This window comes from Rhinoderma darwinii, chromosome 3 (assembly GCF_050947455.1).
Source record: "Rhinoderma darwinii isolate aRhiDar2 chromosome 3, aRhiDar2.hap1, whole genome shotgun sequence".
Taxonomy (NCBI): Eukaryota; Metazoa; Chordata; class Amphibia; order Anura; family Rhinodermatidae; genus Rhinoderma; species Rhinoderma darwinii.
In genome coordinates, this window is record NC_134689.1 from 261,706,054 (window position 1) to 261,726,826 (window position 20,773).

The following is a 20,773-nucleotide window of genomic DNA, read 5'->3' on the forward strand; positions in this document are numbered from 1 at the left end:
AATACACGTTTGCATGTATTTTCTACTGACGTGACGTGAATCTTTGGTGTAAAAGTGGCCGGTTAGCTCAGTTAGTTAGAGCGTGGTGCTAATAACGCCAAGGTCACGGGTTCGATCCCCGTACGGGCCATGGAAGCCCAATTTTGTTACAGAGTTGAATAGTTGATAATATTGAAAAAAGGTCCATCAAATTCAACCTATAAACCTGCCGTGTTGATCCAGAGGAAGGCAAAAACTGTCTTGGAGTGCATTCCAATGTTGTCATTAGGGGAAAAATTCCTCCCTTACTCCAAATATGGCTATTAGAATAAATTCCTGGATCAAAGTTCCATCTCCAGAATCTGGTACAAATATGATGAAATTTTATATTTTTCAAAAAAACACTTTTCAATGTGGCAGAGAGTTCAATCGTCGAACTGCTCTTACAGTAAAGAATCCCCGTCTGTGATGAGGTCCTTTAATTACCTTGCTTTCCCTTCTTTGCACGCATTCTAGTTCAGCAATGTCCTTCTCATACACAGGTGCTCAAAACTGTACACAATATTCCATGTATGGTCTAACCGGTGATTTATAGAAATGCAGAGTTTGTTGCATGAAATCATCTTAGAGGTCCAATTTCAACCTTAAGGACAAAAATAATATCTTGATTTTGCCTCTTTGTATTCCGATAGTCATAACTTTATTATTTTTCCGTCCTCATAGTCATATAAGGGCTTGTTTTTAGCGAAACAAGTTCTTGTTTTTAATGGCAGCATTTAATGTACCATATAATGTACTGAAAGAAAACTCTTTGTGGGGTGGAATGGAAAACACAAAAGCAATTTGTCCAATGCTTTTTGAGTAGTAAAAATTGCAAGTTTATTTTATTATTATTTTATTGGTTAGAGCGTGGTGCTAATAACGCCAAGGTCACGGGTTCGATCCCCGTATGGGCCATGGAAGCTCACTTTTGTTACAGAGTTGAATAGTTGATAATATTGAAAAAAGGTCCATCAAATTCAACCTATAAACCTGCCGTGTTGATCCAGAGGAAGGCAAAAACTGTCTTGGAGTGCATTCCAATGTTGTCATTAGGGGAAAAATTCCTCCCTTACTCCAAATATGGCTATTAGAATAAATTCCTGGATCAAAGTTCCATCTCCAGAATCTGGTACAAATATGATGAAATTTTATATTTTTCAAAAAAACACTTTTCAATGTGGCAGAGAGTTCAATCGTCGAACTGCTCTTACAGTAAAGAATCCCCGTCTGTGATGAGGTCCTTTAATTACCTTGCTTTCCCTTCTTTGCACGCATTCTAGTTCAGCAATGTCCTTCTCATACACAGGTGCTCAAAACTGTACACAATATTCCATGTATGGTCTAACCGGTGATTTATAGAAATGCAGAGTTTGTTGCATGAAATCATCTTAGAGGTCCAATTTCAACCTTAAGGACAAAAATAATATCTTGATTTTGACTCTTTGTATTCCGATAGTCATAACTTTATTATTTTTCCATCCTCATAGTCATATAAGGGCTTGTTTTTAGCGAGACAAGTTCTTGTTTTTAATGGCAGCATTTAATGTACCATATAATGTACTGAAGAAAACTCTTTGTGGGGTGGAATGGAAAACACAAAAGCAATTTGTCCAATGCTTTTTGAGTAGTAAAAATTGCAAGTTTATTTTATTATTCAGGTTAATAGGATATCAATATGAATACACGTTTGCATGTATTTTCTACTGACGTGACGTGAATCTTTGGTGTAAAAGTGGCCGGTTAGCTCAGTTAGTTAGAGCGTGGTGCTAATAACGCCAAGGTCACGGGTTCGATCCCCGTACGGGCCATGGAAGCCCAATTTTGTTACAGAGTTGAATAGTTGATAATATTGAAAAAAGGTCCATCAAATTCAACCTATAAACCTGCCGTGTTGATCCAGAGGAAGGCAAAAACTGTCTTGGAGTGCATTCCAATGTTGTCATTAGGGGAAAAATTCCTCCCTTACTCCAAATATGGCTATTAGAATAAATTCCTGGATCAAAGTTCCATCTCCAGAATCTGGTACAAATATGATGAAATTTTATATTTTTCAAAAAAACACTTTTCAATGTGGCAGAGAGTTCAATTGTCGAACTGCTCTTACAGTAAAGAATCCCCGTCTGTGATGAGGTCCTTTAATTACCTTGCTTTCCCTTCTTTGCACGCATTCTAGTTCAGCAATGTCCTTCTCATACACAGGTGCTCAAAACTGTACACAATATTCCATGTATGGTCTAACCGGTGATTTATAGAAATGCAGAGTTTGTTGCATGAAATCATCTTAGAGGTCCAATTTCAACCTTAAGGACAAAAATAATATCTTGATTTTGCCTCTTTGTATTCCGATAGTCATAACTTTATTATTTTTCCGTCCTCATAGTCATATAAGGGCTTGTTTTTAGCGAGACAAGTTCTTGTTTTTAATGGCAGCATTTAATGTACCATATAATGTACTGAAAGAAAACTCTTTGTGGGGTGGAATGGAAAACACAAAAGCAATTTGTCCAATGCTTTTTGAGTAGTAAAAATTGCAAGTTTATTTTATTATTATTTTATTGGTTAGAGCGTGGTGCTAATAACGCCAAGGTCACGGGTTCGATCCCCGTATGGGCCATGGAAGCTCACTTTTGTTACAGAGTTGAATAGTTGATAATATTGAAAAAAGGTCCATCAAATTCAACCTATAAACCTGCCGTGTTGATCCAGAGGAAGGCAAAAACTGTCTTGGAGTGCATTCCAATGTTGTCATTAGGGGAAAAATTCCTCCCTTACTCCAAATATGGCTATTAGAATAAATTCCTGGATCAAAGTTCCATCTCCAGAATCTGGTACAAATATGATGAAATTTTATATTTTTCAAAAAAACACTTTTCAATGTGGCAGAGAGTTCAATCGTCGAACTGCTCTTACAGTAAAGAATCCCCATCTGTGATGAGGTCCTTTAATTACCTTGCTTTCCCTTCTTTGCACGCATTCTAGTTCAGCAATGTCCTTCTCATACACAGGTGCTCAAAACTGTACACAATATTCCATGTATGGTCTAACCGGTGATTTATAGAAATGCAGAGTTTGTTGCATGAAATCATCTTAGAGGTCCAATTTCAACCTTAAGGACAAAAATAATATCTTGATTTTGACTCTTTGTATTCCGATAGTCATAACTTTATTATTTTTCCATCCTCATAGTCATATAAGGGCTTGTTTTTAGCGAGACAAGTTCTTGTTTTTAATGGCAGCATTTAATGTACCATATAATGTACTGAAGAAAACTCTTTGTGGGGTGGAATGGAAAACACAAAAGCAATTTGTCCAATGCTTTTTGAGTAGTAAAAATTGCAAGTTTATTTTATTATTCAGGTTAATAGGATATCAATATGAATACACGTTTGCATGTATTTTCTACTGACGTGACGTGAATCTTTGGTGTAAAAGTGGCCGGTTAGCTCAGTTGGTTAGAGCGTGGTGCTAATAACGCCAAGGTCACGGGTTCGATCCCCGTATGGGCCATGGAAGCTCACTTTTGTTACATGCTTGTTACAGAGTTGAATAGTTGATAATATTGAAAAAAGGTCCATCAAATTCAACCTATAAACCTGCCGTGTTGATCCAGAGGAAGGCAAAAACTGTCTTGGAGTGCATTCCAATGTTGTCATTAGGGGAAAAATTCCTCCCTTACTCCAAATATGGCTATTAGAATAAATTCCTGGATCAAAGTTCCATCTCCAGAATCTGGTACAAATATGATGAAATTTTATATTTTTCAAAAAAACACTTTTCAATGTGGCAGAGAGTTCAATCGTCGAACTGCTCTTACAGTAAAGAATCCCCGTCTGTGATGAGGTCCTTTAATTACCTTGCTTTCCCTTCTTTGCACGCATTCTAGTTCAGCAATGTCCTTCTCATACACAGGTGCTCAAAACTGTACACAATATTCCATGTATGGTCTAACCGGTGATTTATAGAAATGCAGAGTTTGTTGCATGAAATCATCTTAGAGGTCCAATTTCAACCTTAAGGACAAAAATAATATCTTGATTTTGCCTCTTTGTATTCCGATAGTCATAACTTTATTATTTTTCCGTCCTCATAGTCATATAAGGGCTTGTTTTTAGCGAGACAAGTTCTTGTTTTTAATGGCAGCATTTAATGTACCATATAATGTACTGAAAGAAAACTCTTTGTGGGGTGGAATGGAAAACACAAAAGCAATTTGTCCAATGCTTTTTGAGTAGTAAAAATTGCAAGTTTATTTTATTATTATTTTATTGGTTAGAGCGTGGTGCTAATAACGCCAAGGTCACGGGTTCGATCCCCGTATGGGCCATGGAAGCTCACTTTTGTTACAGAGTTGAATAGTTGATAATATTGAAAAAAGGTCCATCAAATTCAACCTATAAACCTGCCGTGTTGATCCAGAGGAAGGCAAAAACTGTCTTGGAGTGCATTCCAATGTTGTCATTAGGGGAAAAATTCCTCCCTTACTCCAAATATGGCTATTAGAATAAATTCCTGGATCAAAGTTCCATCTCCAGAATCTGGTACAAATATGATGAAATTTTATATTTTTCAAAAAAACACTTTTCAATGTGGCAGAGAGTTCAATCGTCGAACTGCTCTTACAGTAAAGAATCCCCGTCTGTGATGAGGTCCTTTAATTACCTTGCTTTCCCTTCTTTGCACGCATTCTAGTTCAGCAATGTCCTTCTCATACACAGGTGCTCAAAACTGTACACAATATTCCATGTATGGTCTAACCGGTGATTTATAGAAATGCAGAGTTTGTTGCATGAAATCATCTTAGAGGTCCAATTTCAACCTTAAGGACAAAAATAATATCTTGATTTTGCCTCTTTGTATTCCGATAGTCATAACTTTATTATTTTTCCGTCCTCATAGTCATATAAGGGCTTGTTTTTAGCGAGACAAGTTCTTGTTTTTAATGGCAGCATTTAATGTACCATATAATGTACTGAAAGAAAACTCTTTGTGGGGTGGAATGGAAAACACAAAAGCAATTTGTCCAATGCTTTTTGAGTAGTAAAAATTGCAAGTTTATTTTATTATTATTTTATTGGTTAGAGCGTGGTGCTAATAACGCCAAGGTCACGGGTTCGATCCCCGTATGGGCCATGGAAGCTCACTTTTGTTACAGAGTTGAATAGTTGATAATATTGAAAAAAGGTCCATCAAATTCAACCTATAAACCTGCCGTGTTGATCCAGAGGAAGGCAAAAACTGTCTTGGAGTGCATTCCAATGTTGTCATTAGGGGAAAAATTCCTCCCTTACTCCAAATATGGCTATTAGAATAAATTCCTGGATCAAAGTTCCATCTCCAGAATCTGGTACAAATATGATGAAATTTTATATTTTTCAAAAAAACACTTTTCAATGTGGCAGAGAGTTCAATCGTCGAACTGCTCTTACAGTAAAGAATCCCCGTCTGTGATGAGGTCCTTTAATTACCTTGCTTTCCCTTCTTTGCACGCATTCTAGTTCAGCAATGTCCTTCTCATACACAGGTGCTCAAAACTGTACACAATATTCCATGTATGGTCTAACCGGTGATTTATAGAAATGCAGAGTTTGTTGCATGAAATCATCTTAGAGGTCCAATTTCAACCTTAAGGACAAAAATAATATCTTGATTTTGACTCTTTGTATTCCGATAGTCATAACTTTATTATTTTTCCATCCTCATAGTCATATAAGGGCTTGTTTTTAGCGAGACAAGTTCTTGTTTTTAATGGCAGCATTTAATGTACCATATAATGTACTGAAGAAAACTCTTTGTGGGGTGGAATGGAAAACACAAAAGCAATTTGTCCAATGCTTTTTGAGTAGTAAAAATTGCAAGTTTATTTTATTATTCAGGTTAATAGGATATCAATATGAATACACGTTTGCATGTATTTTCTACTGACGTGACGTGAATCTTTGGTGTAAAAGTGGCCGGTTAGCTCAGTTGGTTAGAGCGTGGTGCTAATAACGCCAAGGTCACGGGTTCGATCCCCGTATGGGCCATGGAAGCTCACTTTTGTTACATGCTTGTTACAGAGTTGAATAGTTGATAATATTGAAAAAAGGTCCATCAAATTCAACCTATAAACCTGCCGTGTTGATCCAGAGGAAGGCAAAAACTGTCTTGGAGTGCATTCCAATGTTGTCATTAGGGGAAAAATTCCTCCCTTACTCCAAATATGGCTATTAGAATAAATTCCTGGATCAAAGTTCCATCTCCAGAATCTGGTACAAATATGATGAAATTTTATATTTTTCAAAAAAACACTTTTCAATGTGGCAGAGAGTTCAATCGTCGAACTGCTCTTACAGTAAAGAATCCCCGTCTGTGATGAGGTCCTTTAATTACCTTGCTTTCCCTTCTTTGCACGCATTCTAGTTCAGCAATGTCCTTCTCATACACAGGTGCTCAAAACTGTACACAATATTCCATGTATGGTCTAACCGGTGATTTATAGAAATGCAGAGTTTGTTGCATGAAATCATCTTAGAGGTCCAATTTCAACCTTAAGGACAAAAATAATATCTTGATTTTGCCTCTTTGTATTCCGATAGTCATAACTTTATTATTTTTCCGTCCTCATAGTCATATAAGGGCTTGTTTTTAGCGAAACAAGTTCTTGTTTTTAATGGCAGCATTTAATGTACCATATAATGTACTGAAAGAAAACTCTTTGTGGGGTGGAATGGAAAACACAAAAGCAATTTGTCCAATGCTTTTTGAGTAGTAAAAATTGCAAGTTTATTTTATTATTATTTTATTGGTTAGAGCGTGGTGCTAATAACGCCAAGGTCACGGGTTCGATCCCCGTATGGGCCATGGAAGCTCACTTTTGTTACAGAGTTGAATAGTTGATAATATTGAAAAAAGGTCCATCAAATTCAACCTATAAACCTGCCGTGTTGATCCAGAGGAAGGCAAAAACTGTCTTGGAGTGCATTCCAATGTTGTCATTAGGGGAAAAATTCCTCCCTTACTCCAAATATGGCTATTAGAATAAATTCCTGGATCAAAGTTCCATCTCCAGAATCTGGTACAAATATGATGAAATTTTATATTTTTCAAAAAAACACTTTTCAATGTGGCAGAGAGTTCAATCGTCGAACTGCTCTTACAGTAAAGAATCCCCGTCTGTGATGAGGTCCTTTAATTACCTTGCTTTCCCTTCTTTGCACGCATTCTAGTTCAGCAATGTCCTTCTCATACACAGGTGCTCAAAACTGTACACAATATTCCATGTATGGTCTAACCGGTGATTTATAGAAATGCAGAGTTTGTTGCATGAAATCATCTTAGAGGTCCAATTTCAACCTTAAGGACAAAAATAATATCTTGATTTTGCCTCTTTGTATTCCGATAGTCATAACTTTATTATTTTTCCGTCCTCATAGTCATATAAGGGCTTGTTTTTAGCGAAACAAGTTCTTGTTTTTAATGGCAGCATTTAATGTACCATATAATGTACTGAAAGAAAACTCTTTGTGGGGTGGAATGGAAAACACAAAAGCAATTTGTCCAATGCTTTTTGAGTAGTAAAAATTGCAAGTTTATTTTATTATTATTTTATTGGTTAGAGCGTGGTGCTAATAACGCCAAGGTCACGGGTTCGATCCCCGTATGGGCCATGGAAGCTCACTTTTGTTACAGAGTTGAATAGTTGATAATATTGAAAAAAGGTCCATCAAATTCAACCTATAAACCTGCCGTGTTGATCCAGAGGAAGGCAAAAACTGTCTTGGAGTGCATTCCAATGTTGTCATTAGGGGAAAAATTCCTCCCTTACTCCAAATATGGCTATTAGAATAAATTCCTGGATCAAAGTTCCATCTCCAGAATCTGGTACAAATATGATGAAATTTTATATTTTTCAAAAAAACACTTTTCAATGTGGCAGAGAGTTCAATCGTCGAACTGCTCTTACAGTAAAGAATCCCCGTCTGTGATGAGGTCCTTTAATTACCTTGCTTTCCCTTCTTTGCACGCATTCTAGTTCAGCAATGTCCTTCTCATACACAGGTGCTCAAAACTGTACACAATATTCCATGTATGGTCTAACCGGTGATTTATAGAAATGCAGAGTTTGTTGCATGAAATCATCTTAGAGGTCCAATTTCAACCTTAAGGACAAAAATAATATCTTGATTTTGCCTCTTTGTATTCCGATAGTCATAACTTTATTATTTTTCCGTCCTCATAGTCATATAAGGGCTTGTTTTTAGCGAAACAAGTTCTTGTTTTTAATGGCAGCATTTAATGTACCATATAATGTACTGAAAGAAAACTCTTTGTGGGGTGGAATGGAAAACACAAAAAGCAATTTGTCCAATGCTTTTTGAGTAGTAAAAATTGCAAGTTTATTTTATTATTATTTTATTGGTTAGAGCGTGGTGCTAATAACGCCAAGGTCACGGGTTCGATCCCCGTATGGGCCATGGAAGCTCACTTTTGTTACAGAGTTGAATAGTTGATAATATTGAAAAAAGGTCCATCAAATTCAACCTATAAACCTGCCGTGTTGATCCAGAGGAAGGCAAAAACTGTCTTGGAGTGCATTCCAATGTTGTCATTAGGGGAAAAATTCCTCCCTTACTCCAAATATGGCTATTAGAATAAATTCCTGGATCAAAGTTCCATCTCCAGAATCTGGTACAAATATGATGAAATTTTATATTTTTCAAAAAAACACTTTTCAATGTGGCAGAGAGTTCAATCGTCGAACTGCTCTTACAGTAAAGAATCCCCGTCTGTGATGAGGTCCTTTAATTACCTTGCTTTCCCTTCTTTGCACGCATTCTAGTTCAGCAATGTCCTTCTCATACACAGGTGCTCAAAACTGTACACAATATTCCATGTATGGTCTAACCGGTGATTTATAGAAATGCAGAGTTTGTTGCATGAAATCATCTTAGAGGTCCAATTTCAACCTTAAGGACAAAAATAATATCTTGATTTTGCCTCTTTGTATTCCGATAGTCATAACTTTATTATTTTTCCGTCCTCATAGTAATATAAGGGCTTGTTTTTAGCGAGACAAGTTCTTGTTTTTAATGGCAGCATTTAATGTACCATATAATGTACTGAAAGAAAACTCTTTGTGGGGTGGAATGGAAAACACAAAAGCAATTTGTCCAATGCTTTTTGAGTAGTAAAAATTGCAAGTTTATTTTATTATTATTTTATTGGTTAGAGCGTGGTGCTAATAACGCCAAGGTCACGGGTTCGATCCCCGTATGGGCCATGGAAGCTCACTTTTGTTACAGAGTTGAATAGTTGATAATATTGAAAAAAGGTCCATCAAATTCAACCTATAAACCTGCCGTGTTGATCCAGAGGAAGGCAAAAACTGTCTTGGAGTGCATTCCAATGTTGTCATTAGGGGAAAAATTCCTCCCTTACTCCAAATATGGCTATTAGAATAAATTCCTGGATCAAAGTTCCATCTCCAGAATCTGGTACAAATATGATGAAATTTTATATTTTTCAAAAAAACACTTTTCAATGTGGCAGAGAGTTCAATCGTCGAACTGCTCTTACAGTAAAGAATCCCCGTCTGTGATGAGGTCCTTTAATTACCTTGCTTTCCCTTCTTTGCACGCATTCTAGTTCAGCAATGTCCTTCTCATACACAGGTGCTCAAAACTGTACACAATATTCCATGTATGGTCTAACCGGTGATTTATAGAAATGCAGAGTTTGTTGCATGAAATCATCTTAGAGGTCCAATTTCAACCTTAAGGACAAAAATAATATCTTGATTTTGCCTCTTTGTATTCCGATAGTCATAACTTTATTATTTTTCCGTCCTCATAGTCATATAAGGGCTTGTTTTTAGCGAGACAAGTTCTTGTTTTTAATGGCAGCATTTAATGTACCATATAATGTACTGAAAGAAAACTCTTTGTGGGGTGGAATGGAAAACACAAAAGCAATTTGTCCAATGCTTTTTGAGTAGTAAAAATTGCAAGTTTATTTTATTATTATTTTATTGGTTAGAGCGTGGTGCTAATAACGCCAAGGTCACGGGTTCGATCCCCGTATGGGCCATGGAAGCTCACTTTTGTTACAGAGTTGAATAGTTGATAATATTGAAAAAAGGTCCATCAAATTCAACCTATAAACCTGCCGTGTTGATCCAGAGGAAGGCAAAAACTGTCTTGGAGTGCATTCCAATGTTGTCATTAGGGGAAAAATTCCTCCCTTACTCCAAATATGGCTATTAGAATAAATTCCTGGATCAAAGTTCCATCTCCAGAATCTGGTACAAATATGATGAAATTTTATATTTTTCAAAAAAACACTTTTCAATGTGGCAGAGAGTTCAATCGTCGAACTGCTCTTACAGTAAAGAATCCCCGTCTGTGATGAGGTCCTTTAATTACCTTGCTTTCCCTTCTTTGCACGCATTCTAGTTCAGCAATGTCCTTCTCATACACAGGTGCTCAAAACTGTACACAATATTCCATGTATGGTCTAACCGGTGATTTATAGAAATGCAGAGTTTGTTGCATGAAATCATCTTAGAGGTCCAATTTCAACCTTAAGGACAAAAATAATATCTTGATTTTGCCTCTTTGTATTCCGATAGTCATAACTTTATTATTTTTCCGTCCTCATAGTCATATAAGGGCTTGTTTTTAGCGAGACAAGTTCTTGTTTTTAATGGCAGCATTTAATGTACCATATAATGTACTGAAAGAAAACTCTTTGTGGGGTGGAATGGAAAACACAAAAGCAATTTGTCCAATGCTTTTTGAGTAGTAAAAATTGCAAGTTTATTTTATTATTCAGGTTAATAGGATATCAATATGAATACACGTTTGCATGTATTTTCTACTGACGTGACGTGAATCTTTGGTGTAAAAGTGGCCGGTTAGCTCAGTTGGTTAGAGCGTGGTGCTAATAACGCCAAGGTCACGGGTTCGATCCCCGTATGGGCCATGGAAGCTCCCTTTTGTTACATGCTTGTTACAGAGTTGAATAGTTGATAATATTGAAAAAAGGTCCATCAAATTCAACCTATAAACCTGCCGTGTTGATCCAGAGGAAGGCAAAAACTGTCTTGGAGTGCATTCCAATGTTGTCATTAGGGGAAAAATTCCTCCCTTACTCCAAATATGGCTATTAGAATAAATTCCTGGATCAAAGTTCCATCTCCAGAATCTGGTACAAATATGATGAAATTTTATATTTTTCAAAAAAACACTTTTCAATGTGGCAGAGAGTTCAATCGTCGAACTGCTCTTACAGTAAAGAATCCCCGTCTGTGATGAGGTCCTTTAATTACCTTGCTTTCCCTTCTTTGCACGCATTCTAGTTCAGCAATGTCCTTCTCATACACAGGTGCTCAAAACTGTACACAATATTCCATGTATGGTCTAACCGGTGATTTATAGAAATGCAGAGTTTGTTGCATGAAATCATCTTAGAGGTCCAATTTCAACCTTAAGGACAAAAATAATATCTTGATTTTGCCTCTTTGTATTCCGATAGTCATAACTTTATTATTTTTCCGTCCTCATAGTCATATAAGGGCTTGTTTTTAGCGAGACAAGTTCTTGTTTTTAATGGCAGCATTTAATGTACCATATAATGTACTGAAAGAAAACTCTTTGTGGGGTGGAATGGAAAACACAAAAGCAATTTGTCCAATGCTTTTTGAGTAGTAAAAATTGCAAGTTTATTTTATTATTATTTTATTGGTTAGAGCGTGGTGCTAATAACGCCAAGGTCACGGGTTTGATCCCCGTATGGGCCATGGAAGCTCACTTTTGTTACAGAGTTGAATAGTTGATAATATTGAAAAAAGGTCCATCAAATTCAACCTATAAACCTGCCGTGTTGATCCAGAGGAAGGCAAAAACTGTCTTGGAGTGCATTCCAATGTTGTCATTAGGGGAAAAATTCCTCCCTTACTCCAAATATGGCTATTAGAATAAATTCCTGGATCAAAGTTCCATCTCCAGAATCTGGTACAAATATGATGAAATTTTATATTTTTCAAAAAAACACTTTTCAATGTGGCAGAGAGTTCAATCGTCGAACTGCTCTTACAGTAAAGAATCCCCGTCTGTGATGAGGTCCTTTAATTACCTTGCTTTCCCTTCATTGCACGCATTCTAGTTCAGCAATGTCCTTCTCATACACAGGTGCTCAAAACTGTACACAATATTCCATGTATGGTCTAACCGGTGATTTATAGAAATGCAGAGTTTGTTGCATGAAATCATCTTAGAGGTCCAATTTCAACCTTAAGGACAAAAATAATATCTTGATTTTGCCTCTTTGTATTCCGATAGTCATAACTTTATTATTTTTCCGTCCTCATAGTCATATAAGGGCTTGTTTTTAGCGAGACAAGTTCTTGTTTTTAATGGCAGCATTTAATGTACCATATAATGTACTGAAAGAAAACTCTTTGTGAGGTGGAATGGAAAACACAAAAGCAATTTGTCCAATGCTTTTTGAGTAGTAAAAATTGCAAGTTTATTTTATTATTCAGGTTAATAGGATATCAATATGAATACACGTTTGCATGTATTTTCTACTGACGTGACGTGAATCTTTGGTGTAAAAGTGGCCGGTTAGCTCAGTTGGTTAGAGCGTGGTGTTAATAACGCCAAGGTCACGGGTTCGATCCCGTATGGGCCATGGAAGCTCCCTTTTGTTACATGCTTGTTACATACTTGTTACAGAGTTGAATAGTTGATAATATTGAAAAAAGGTCCATCAAATTCAACCTATAAACCTGCCGTGTTGATCCAGAGGAAGGCAAAAACTGTCTTGGAGTGCATTCCAATGTTGTCATTAGGGGAAAAATTCCTCCCTTACTCCAAATATGGCTATTAGAATAAATTCCTGGATCAAATTTCCATCTCCAGAATCTGGTACAAATATGATGAAATTTTATATTTTTCAAAAAAACACTTTTCAATGTGGCAGAGAGTTCAATCGTCGAACTGCTCTTACAGTAAAGAATCCCCGTCTGTGATGAGGTCCTTTAATTACCTTGCTTTCCCTTCTTTGCACGCATTCTAGTTCAGCAATGTCCTTCTCATACACAGGTGCTCAAAACTGTACACAATATTCCATGTATGGTCTAACCGGTGATTTATAGAAATGCAGAGTTTGTTGCATGAAATCATCTTAGAGGTCCAATTTCAACCTTAAGGACAAAAATAATATCTTGATTTTGCCTCTTTGTATTCCGATAGTCATAACTTTATTATTTTTCCGTCCTTATAGTCATATAAGGGCTTGTTTTTAGCGAGACAAGTTCTTGTTTTTAATGGCAGCATTTAATGTACCATATAATGTACTGAAGAAAACTCTTTGTGGGGTGGAATGGAAAACACAAAAGCAATTTGTCCAATGCTTTTTGAGTAGTAAAAATTGCAAGTTTATTTTATTATTCAGGTTAATAGGATATCAATATGAATACACGTTTGCATGTATTTTCTACTGACGTGACGTGAATCTTTGGTGTAAAAGTGGCCGATTAGCTCAGTTGGTTAGAGCGTGGTGCTAATAACGCCAAGGTCACGGGTTCGATCCCCGTATGGGCCATGGAAGCTCACTTTTGTTACAGAGTTGAATAGTTGATAATATTGAAAAAAGGTCCATCAAATTCAACCTATAAACCTGCCGTGTTGATCCAGAGGAAGGCAAAAACTGTCTTGGAGTGCATTCCAATGTTGTCATTAGGGGAAAAATTCCTCCCTTACTCCAAATATGGCTATTAGAATAAATTCCTGGATCAAAGTTCCATCTCCAGAATCTGGTACAAATATGATGAAATTTTATATTTTTCAAAAAAACACTTTTCAATGTGGCAGAGAGTTCAATCGTCGAACTGCTCTTACAGTAAAGAATCCCCATCTGTGATGAGGTCCTTTAATTACCTTGCTTTCCCTTCTTTGCACGCATTCTAGTTCAGCAATGTCCTTCTCATACACAGGTGCTCAAAACTGTACACAATATTCCATGTATGGTCTAACCGGTGATTTATAGAAATGCAGAGTTTGTTGCATGAAATCATCTTAGAGGTCCAATTTCAACCTTAAGGACAAAAATAATATCTTGATTTTGCCTCTTTGTATTCCGATAGTCATAACTTTATTATTTTTCCGTCCTCATAGTCATATAAGGGCTTGTTTTTAGCGAGACAAGTTCTTGTTTTTAATGGCAGCATTTAATGTACCATATAATGTACTGAAAGAAAACTCTTTGTGGGGTGGAATGGAAAACACAAAAGCAATTTGTCCAATGCTTTTTGAGTAGTAAAAATTGCAAGTTTATTTTATTATTATTTTATTGGTTAGAGCGTGGTGCTAATAACGCCAAGGTCACGGGTTTGATCCCCGTATGGGCCATGGAAGCTCACTTTTGTTACAGAGTTGAATAGTTGATAATATTGAAAAAAGGTCCATCAAATTCAACCTATAAACCTGCCGTGTTGATCCAGAGGAAGGCAAAAACTGTCTTGGAGTGCATTCCAATGTTGTCATTAGGGGAAAAATTCCTCCCTTACTCCAAATATGGCTATTAGAATAAATTCCTGGATCAAAGTTCCATCTCCAGAATCTGGTACAAATATGATGAAATTTTATATTTTTCAAAAAAACACTTTTCAATGTGGCAGAGAGTTCAATCGTCGAACTGCTCTTACAGTAAAGAATCCCCGTCTGTGATGAGGTCCTTTAATTACCTTGCTTTCCCTTCATTGCACGCATTCTAGTTCAGCAATGTCCTTCTCATACACAGGTGCTCAAAACTGTACACAATATTCCATGTATGGTCTAACCGGTGATTTATAGAAATGCAGAGTTTGTTGCATGAAATCATCTTAGAGGTCCAATTTCAACCTTAAGGACAAAAATAATATCTTGATTTTGCCTCTTTGTATTCCGATAGTCATAACTTTATTATTTTTCCGTCCTCATAGTCATATAAGGGCTTGTTTTTAGCGAGACAAGTTCTTGTTTTTAATGGCAGCATTTAATGTACCATATAATGTACTGAAAGAAAACTCTTTGTGAGGTGGAATGGAAAACACAAAAGCAATTTGTCCAATGCTTTTTGAGTAGTAAAAATTGCAAGTTTATTTTATTATTCAGGTTAATAGGATATCAATATGAATACACGTTTGCATGTATTTTCTACTGACGTGACGTGAATCTTTGGTGTAAAAGTGGCCGGTTAGCTCAGTTGGTTAGAGCGTGGTGTTAATAACGCCAAGGTCACGGGTTCGATCCCGTATGGGCCATGGAAGCTCCCTTTTGTTACATGCTTGTTACATACTTGTTACAGAGTTGAATAGTTGATAATATTGAAAAAAGGTCCATCAAATTCAACCTATAAACCTGCCGTGTTGATCCAGAGGAAGGCAAAAACTGTCTTGGAGTGCATTCCAATGTTGTCATTAGGGGAAAAATTCCTCCCTTACTCCAAATATGGCTATTAGAATAAATTCCTGGATCAAATTTCCATCTCCAGAATCTGGTACAAATATGATGAAATTTTATATTTTTCAAAAAAACACTTTTCAATGTGGCAGAGAGTTCAATCGTCGAACTGCTCTTACAGTAAAGAATCCCCGTCTGTGATGAGGTCCTTTAATTACCTTGCTTTCCCTTCTTTGCACGCATTCTAGTTCAGCAATGTCCTTCTCATACACAGGTGCTCAAAACTGTACACAATATTCCATGTATGGTCTAACCGGTGATTTATAGAAATGCAGAGTTTGTTGCATGAAATCATCTTAGAGGTCCAATTTCAACCTTAAGGACAAAAATAATATCTTGATTTTGCCTCTTTGTATTCCGATAGTCATAACTTTATTATTTTTCCGTCCTTATAGTCATATAAGGGCTTGTTTTTAGCGAGACAAGTTCTTGTTTTTAATGGCAGCATTTAATGTACCATATAATGTACTGAAGAAAACTCTTTGTGGGGTGGAATGGAAAACACAAAAGCAATTTGTCCAATGCTTTTTGAGTAGTAAAAATTGCAAGTTTATTTTATTATTCAGGTTAATAGGATATCAATATGAATACACGTTTGCATGTATTTTCTACTGACGTGACGTGAATCTTTGGTGTAAAAGTGGCCGATTAGCTCAGTTGGTTAGAGCGTGGTGCTAATAACGCCAAGGTCACGGGTTCGATCCCCGTATGGGCCATGGAAGCTCACTTTTGTTACAGAGTTGAATAGTTGATAATATTGAAAAAAGGTCCATCAAATTCAACCTATAAACCTGCCGTGTTGATCCAGAGGAAGGCAAAAACTGTCTTGGAGTGCATTCCAATGTTGTCATTAGGGGAAAAATTCCTCCCTTACTCCAAATATGGCTATTAGAATAAATTCCTGGATCAAAGTTCCATCTCCAGAATCTGGTACAAATATGATGAAATTTTATATTTTTCAAAAAAACACTTTTCAATGTGGCAGAGAGTTCAATCGTCGAACTGCTCTTACAGTAAAGAATCCCCATCTGTGATGAGGTCCTTTAATTACCTTGCTTTCCCTTCTTTGCACGCATTCTAGTTCAGCAATGTCCTTCTCATACACAGGTGCTCAAAACTGTACACAATATTCCATGTATGGTCTAACCGGTGATTTATAGAAATGCAGAGTTTGTTGCATGAAATCATCTTAGAGGTCCAATTTCAACCTTAAGGACAAAAATAATATCTTGATTTTGCCTCTTTGTATTCCGATAGTCATAACTTTATTATTTTTCCGTCCTTATAGTCATATAAGGGCTTGTTTTTAGCGAGACAAGTTCTTTTTTTTAATGGCAGCATTTAATGTACCATATAATGTACTGAAGAAAACTCTTTGTGGGGTGGAATGGAAAACACAAAAGCAATTTGTCCAATGCTTTTTGAGTAGTAAAAATTGCAAGTTTATTTTATTATTCAGGTTAATAGGATATCAATATGAATACACGTTTGCATGTATTTTCTACTGACGTGACGTGAATCTTTGGTGTAAAAGTGGCCGGTTAGCTCAGTTGGTTAGAGCGTGGTGCTAATAACGCCAAGGTCACGGGTTCGATCCCCATACCGGCCATGGAAGCTCACTTTTGTTACAGAGTTGAATAGTTGATACTATTGAAAAAAGGTCCATCAAATTCAACCTATAAACCTGCCGTGTTGATCCAGAGGAAGGCAAAAACTGTCTTGGAGTGCATTCCAATGTTGTCATTAGGGGAAAAATTCCTCCCTTACTCCAAATATGGCTATTAGAATAAATTCCTGGATCAAAGTTCCATCTCCAGAATCTGGTACAAATATGATGAAATTTTATATTTTTCAAAAAAACACTTTTCAATGTGGCAGAGAGTTCAATCGTCGAACTGCTCTTACAGTAAAGAATCCCCGTCTGTGATGAGGTCCTTTAATTACCTTGCTTTCCCTTCTTTGCACGCATTCTAGTTCAGCAATGTCCTTCTCATACACAGGTGCTCAAAACTGTACACAATATTCGATGTATGGTGTAACCGGTGATTTATAGAAATGCAGAGTTTGTTGCATGAAATCATCTTAGAGGTTCAATTTCAACCTTAAGGACAAAAATAATATCTTGATTTTGCCTCTTTGTATTCCGATAGTCATAACTTTATTATTTTTCCGTCCTCATAGTCATATAAGGGCTTGTTTTTAGCGAGACAAGTTCTTGTTTTTAATGGCAGCATTTAATGTACCATATAATGTACTGAAAGAAAACTCTTTGTGGGGTGGAATGGAAAACACAAAAGCAATTTGTCCAATGCTTTTTGAGTAGTAAAAATTGCAAGTTTATTTTATTATTCAGGTTAATAGGATATCAATATGAATACACGTTTGCATGTATTTTCTACTGACGTGATGTGAATCTTTGGTGTAAAAGTGGCCGGTTAGCTCAGTTGGTTAGCGCGTGGTGCTAATAACGCCAAGGTCACGGGTTCGATCCCCGTACGGGCCATATAAGCTCACTTTTGTTACATGCTTGTTACAGAGTTGAATAGTTGATAATATTGAAAAAAGGTCCATCAAATTCAACCTATAAACCTGCCGTGTTGATCCAGAGGAAGGCAAAAACTGTCTTGGAGTGCATTCCAATGTTGTCATTAGGGGAAAAATTCCTCCCTTACTCCAAATATGGCTATTAGAATAAATTCCTGGATCAAAGTTCCATCTCCAGAATCTGGTACAAATATGATGAAATTTAATATTTTTCAAAAAACCACTTTTCAATGTGGCAGAGAGTTCAATCGTCGAACTGCTCTTACAGTAAAGAATCCCCGTCTGTGATGAGGTCCTTTAATTACCTTGCTTTCCCTTCTTTGCACGCATTCTAGTTCAGCAATGTCCTTCTCATACACAGGTGCTCAAAACTGTACACAATATTCCATGTATGGTCTAACCGGTGATTTATAGAAATGCAGAGTTTGTTGCATGAAATCATTTTAGAGGTCCAATTTCAACCTTAAGGACAAAAATAATATCTTGATTTTGCCTCTTTGTATTCCGATAGTCATAACTTTATTATTTTTCCGTCCTCATAGTCATATAAGGGCTTGTTTTTAGCGAGACAAGTTCTTGTTTTTAACCCCTTCCCGACATGCGCCGTACATGTACGGCGCTGTCGGGAGGTGCTTCCCGCAAAGCGCCGTACATGTACGGCGCAGTGATTGTGCGGGCTCAGAAGCAGAGCCGGCACCATCACCGCGGGGTGACAGCTGTATTATACAGCTGGCACCCTCCTGTAACTGCCAGGACCGGAGCTATTCTCCGATCCGGCAGATTAACCCCTCAGATGCTGCGCTCAATAGAAAATGGCGTCCGAGTCTGCCTTGTACGGGAGCCGATGAGGACCCGCCTTCGGCGTGTCCTCATAGGCTTGCTGTCAGTGAATAACTGACAGCGCTAATACACTGCACTACGTATGTAGTGCAGTGTATTAGAGTAGCGATCGGGGCATCAGGCCCTCATGTCCCCTAGTGGGACAAGTCAAAAAAGTAAAAAAAAGTTAATAAAAATGTGGTAAAACAATAAAAACACACACATTTCAAATAAAAATAAAGCTAAACTGACTTTTTTCCCATAGTAAGTCTTTTATTATGGGAAAAACCGTAAAAATTAAAAAAACTATACATAATTGGTATCGCCGCGTCCGTAACGACCCAAACTACAAAACTATTATGTAATTTATCCCGCACGGTAAACGCCGTAAAAAAAAACCATGAAAAACAACGCCAGAATCTTTGTTTTTAGGTCACATCTCCTTCCAAAAAATGCTATAAAAAGTGATCAAAAAGTCACATTTACTCCAAAATTGTACCAATAAAAACGGCAATCCGTCCCGCAAAAAATAATCCCTGACACCGCTTTGTGCACGCAAAAATAATAACGTTATGTGTCTTAGAATATGGCGACACAGAAAACAAATGATTTTATAAAAAAAGTGATTTTATTGTGCAAAAGCCGCAATACATAAAAAAAACTATATAAATTTGGTATCGCCGTAATCGTATCGACCCGCAGAATAAATCTAACATGTAATTTAGGGCGCACTGTGGATGCCGATAAAAAAAAACCAATAAAAAACGATTCCAGAATTGCTTGTTTTTGGTAATTTCCTTTACCAAAAAATGAAATAAAAAGTGATCAAAAAGTCGTATGTGTTCTAAAATGGTACCAATAAAATCTACAGCCCGTCTCGCAAAAAACAAGCCCGCACACCGCCCAATCAACTGAAAAACAAAAAAGTTATGGCACTAGTAATGCGGTGATGAAAAAACATCTCAATGCGCAGGCCGGAGGGGAACATTTCTTCAGTTTCAGGGCCCTAGTATTTAGGAACTAGGAAAGGGAAGGGACATAGCACATCCGCTGGAAGCGAGGGCGCCCGTATTATACTAGCGCAAAACTTTCCCAGCAATATTTCCGAAAACTACGAAGGAGAAAAAGTCCCCAAAAGGTGCAGAGCGTTACAGAAGGGGGACAAGAAAGAAAACCGTTTATCAGTGTGACACCGGCCTGCGCATAACGGATGGCTTCACATCGTAACACACATCTATGGATAATTGTATTATTTACCCCATTATTATACCCTCTTATTATGCCCTGATGTACCCGCACAGATTACATATACCCTGATGTTCTCCGCACAGATTACATATACCCTGATGTTCTCCGCACAGATTACATATACCCTGATGTTCTCCGCACAGATTACATATGCCACCACATTATAAACTGAATACCAGCAAAACTCAAACAAAACTACCAAGCAAAATCCATGCTCAAAATGGCGGTCTATTCCTTCTTAGCCCTACAGTGTGCCCAAACAGCAATTTATGGCCACAAGTAAGGCATTACCATACCCGGGAGAACCCGCTTAACAATTTATGGGGTAACATTCTCCAGGGGCACAACATCTTGTGCGGTGAATGGGCAGATCAGTGGAAAAATTGCAATTTTCACTTTGCACCATCCACTGCGTATTCATTTCTGAAAAACACCTGTGGAGTCTAAATTCTCACTACATCCCTTGATAAATGCCTTTAGGGGTGTAGTTTCTAAAACGGGGTCACTTTTGTTTGGTACATCAGTGGTTTTGCAAATGCAACATGGCGTCCGCAAACCATTCCAGCAAAATCTACGCTCCGAAAGATAAATACCGCTCCTTTTCTTCTGAATGCTCCCATATACGTAATCAGCCGATTATAACCACATATGGGGTGTTA

At 37.1% G+C, this 20,773-nt stretch overlaps 6 non-coding genes across 6 annotated transcripts; all 6 read left to right on the top strand.

Annotated features, from left to right (window-relative positions):
• The first annotated feature begins 3,454 nt into the window (after positions 1-3,454).
• Positions 3,455-3,528, top strand: TRNAI-AAU (transfer RNA isoleucine (anticodon AAU)). Its single transcript has one exon. It is a non-coding gene; the product is annotated as a tRNA-Ile (tRNA).
• Positions 3,529-5,970: 2,442 nt separating this feature from the next.
• On the top strand, positions 5,971-6,044 carry TRNAI-AAU (transfer RNA isoleucine (anticodon AAU)). Its single transcript has one exon. It is a non-coding gene; the product is annotated as a tRNA-Ile (tRNA).
• A 4,862-nt stretch (positions 6,045-10,906) lies between these two features.
• TRNAI-AAU (transfer RNA isoleucine (anticodon AAU)) lies at positions 10,907-10,980 on the top strand. Its single transcript has one exon. It is a non-coding gene; the product is annotated as a tRNA-Ile (tRNA).
• A 2,551-nt stretch (positions 10,981-13,531) lies between these two features.
• On the top strand, positions 13,532-13,605 carry TRNAI-AAU (transfer RNA isoleucine (anticodon AAU)). Its single transcript has one exon. It is a non-coding gene; the product is annotated as a tRNA-Ile (tRNA).
• Positions 13,606-16,145: 2,540 nt separating this feature from the next.
• On the top strand, positions 16,146-16,219 carry TRNAI-AAU (transfer RNA isoleucine (anticodon AAU)). The gene has a single exon. It is a non-coding gene; the product is annotated as a tRNA-Ile (tRNA).
• Positions 16,220-17,038: 819 nt separating this feature from the next.
• Positions 17,039-17,112, top strand: TRNAI-AAU (transfer RNA isoleucine (anticodon AAU)). Its single transcript has one exon. It is a non-coding gene; the product is annotated as a tRNA-Ile (tRNA).
• The last annotated feature ends 3,661 nt before the right edge of the window (positions 17,113-20,773 follow it).